Source organism: Grammomys surdaster, unplaced genomic scaffold, assembly GCF_004785775.1.
Source record: "Grammomys surdaster isolate TR1022 unplaced genomic scaffold, NIH_TR_1.0 1105, whole genome shotgun sequence".
Lineage (NCBI taxonomy): Eukaryota > Metazoa > Chordata > Mammalia > Rodentia > Muridae > Grammomys > Grammomys surdaster.
In genome coordinates, this window is record NW_021605524.1 from 1 (window position 1) to 3,066 (window position 3,066).

Below are 3,066 nucleotides of genomic sequence, written 5' to 3' on the forward strand. Positions count from 1 at the left end.
AGGTCCCAAAGATCTGTGGTGCCATCCTGTTAGAACCCACAACTCGACCTTGCCAGGGCTTTCTCTAGGTGTGAGTTACTGGAGGCATTGAGTGTTGGAAGAGACAGGAGGGAGACGTTGAATATAGCATAGTCCTCAGGGGAAGTGGATATTCTCAACTACGACAAGCCTAGGAAGGGCTGTTCAGCTACTACGGAGTTTCAAGTCCTTTGAAATAACCCTTTATTTCTCCTCTGTTCACAGGCCCCATGTCCTTGGTATTAATGTGGGGGGTGGGGGGTGGGTGGGGGGCCTTCAGTAGCTGGAAGCAGAGAAATGGTAGCCAATGGCCAGAACAACCTTCATACAAACCTTCTACCAGGTCCCTGAATCCAGGGACAGTTGCCGTGTCACCTGTGAAGCCCTCTGGTAAGACCCAGGACCTTGCTTTGCTCTTGAATCTCTGTTATCAGCCTCTTTAGACTCCTGATCCCCCTGATGCTGTACTTGCCAGGTTGTTCTGTCATTTCAAACTTCATTGTAGAAACGCCTAAGTGAGTTGGTTTATTTTGTCAACTTGTAACATGATCTAGATTTATCTGAAAGGTGGCAATCTCAATTGAGAAAATGATTCCATAAGATCCACCCATAGGGCATTTTCTGTCCTTTATTTTTTCCACTAATTTATTTATTCACTTTACATCTCAATCTCAGCTCCTCCTAGTCCCCCCTCCCTGACTGACATGGCCCCTTACCCAACTCCCCACTCCCCTTTTCCTCTTGGAAGGGGGAGAGGTCCCTCGACAGGAACCAACCCATTCTGGTACCTCAAGTCACTGCAGGACTAGGTATCTAGTCTTCCACTGAGGCCAGACAGGACAGCCCAGTTAGGAGAGCAGGATCCACAGGCAGACAGCAGAGTCAGGGTAAGCCACCGGTCCACTTGGTGATCTGTATGAAAAACAAGCTGCACATCTGTGCAGGAGAGCTAGATCCAGCATTTGGATGCTCTTTGGTTGGTGGTTCAGGCTCTGGGAACCCACAAGGATCCAAGTTAGTGTGTTGGTCTTCCCGTAGAGTCCATATCTTCTCCACGTCTGTCAATCCTTCCCCAAACAATTCCACAAGACCCTGAGCTGGGTCTAATGTTTGGCTGTGAGTCTCTGCATGTTTCAGTCAACTGCTGGCTGGAGCTTCTCAGAGGACAGTTGTGTTAGGCTCCTGTCTGCAAGTATAGCAGTGTATCATCAAGAGTATCAGGGATTAGCTCTTGCCTATGGAATGGTTCTCAAGTTGGGCCAGTCACTGGTTGGCCATTTCCTCTGTCTCTGTGACATCTTTATACCTGAACTTTTTGTTGACAGGACTAATTTTAGGTCAAAGGAATTGTGGGTAAGTCGGTGTTGTTATTCCTCCACTAGGAGTCCTGCCTAGCTCCGAGATGGCCACTTCAGTCTCTGTATACCCCAATGCTAGGAGTCTCAGCTAAAGTCACCCTCATAGACTTCCTGGAGTCTCCCCCATCCCAGGTCTCTGGCACCTCCTAGAGATGCACACACCACAACATGCCATCCCATCTACCTTCGCTTTCCGTTCACTCTCCCTGCCCTCTTTCTCACTCTCTTCCCTCCATCCATCCACTTCCAATCAAAATTTTATTTCCCCTTCTTCTTCTCCTTTTTTTATTTTTTATTTATTTTTTTGGATTTTGGTTTTTGGTTTTTCCAGACAGGGTTTCCTTGTGCAGCTCTGTCTGTCCTGGAACTCACTCTGTAGACCAGGCTGGCCTCGAACTCAGAAATCTGCCTTCCAAGTGCTGGGATTAAAGGCGTGTGCCACCACTGCCCAGCTTTTATTTCCCCTTCAGAGTGAGACTGAAGTATCCTCTCTTGGGCCCAACTTGGTCCTTGGTTTCTTTGGGTCTGTGAATTATAGTGTGGATATGCTGTACTTTATGGCTAGTGTCCACTTAGAAGTGAGTATATGTCATGCATGTGCTTTTGAGTCTGGATTACCTGACTGAGCATGATATTTTTAGTTCCATCCATTTGCCTGCAAATTTTAAGATGTTCTTCTTTGTAATAATTGAGTAGTATTCCCTTATGTTACTGAACCACATTTTCTTTTTCCATTCGTTGGTTGAAGGGCATCTGGGTTGTTTCCAGTTTCTAACTGTAACAAATAAAGCTGCTGCAGATACAGTTCAGCAAGTGTCCTTGTGGGATGGTGGAGCATCTTTTGGGTATATGCCCAGGAGTGGTACAGTTGGATATTTAGGTAGAACTATTCCCAACTCTCTGAAAAAAATGCCAAATTGATTTTCAAAGCAGTTATGTGAGTTTGCACTCCCACTAGCGATGGAGAAGTGTTCCCCTTGCTCCACATCATTGTCAGCATGTTCTGTCACTTGAGTTTGGGGTCTTAGCCATTCTGATACATATACGGTAGAATCTCAGAGTTGTTTTGATTTACATTTCCCTGATGATGAAGGGAATTGATCATTTCTCTAAGTGTTTCTTGGCCATCCAAGATACCTCTGTTAAGAATTCTGTTCAGCTCTGTAGTCTATTTTTTAATTGGGTCATTTGTTTGGTGTCTAATTCTCTGAGTTCCATATATATTTTGGATATTTTACCACTCTCAGATGTAGAGTTGGTGAAGATTTTGTTCTATTGTGAAGCTTTTCAGGTACATGAGGTCCCATTTATGAAATGTTGATTGTGGTGCCTGAGCCGTTGGTGTTCTGTTCAGGAAGTCCTCTCCTCTACCAGTGTATCCAAAGCTAGTCTCCACTGTCCTCTATTAGATTTAGTGTATCCGATTTTATGTTGAGGTCTTTGATGCACCCGGACTTGAGCCTTGTGCAGGGCAATAAAAATGGATCGAGTTGCATTCTTCTACATGCAGACATTCAGTTAGACCAGTAATACTTGTTGAATATGCTTTCCTTTATTCCATTGTATGGTTTTGGCTTCTTTGTCAAAAATTAAAGGTCAATAGATGTGTGGGTTTATTTCAGGGACTTTGATTTGATTCTTTTGATCAGCCTGTCTGTTTCTATACAAAATATCATGGATTCTTTTGATC

The 3,066-nt window shown here is 44.5% G+C and overlaps 1 long non-coding RNA gene across 3 annotated transcripts in view; it reads left to right on the forward strand.

Annotated features, from left to right (window-relative positions):
- The first annotated feature begins 7 nt into the window (after positions 1-7).
- Positions 8-3,066, forward strand: part of LOC114634809 — a 5,807-nt gene continuing 2,748 nt past the window's right edge. For 2 of the 3 annotated variants that reach the window (XR_003713381.1, XR_003713383.1), the window contains exon 1: positions 8-408. This is a non-coding gene — a long non-coding RNA (uncharacterized LOC114634809). The remainder of the gene's footprint in view (positions 409-3,066) is intronic. The other variant, XR_003713382.1, reaches the window with a different exon arrangement.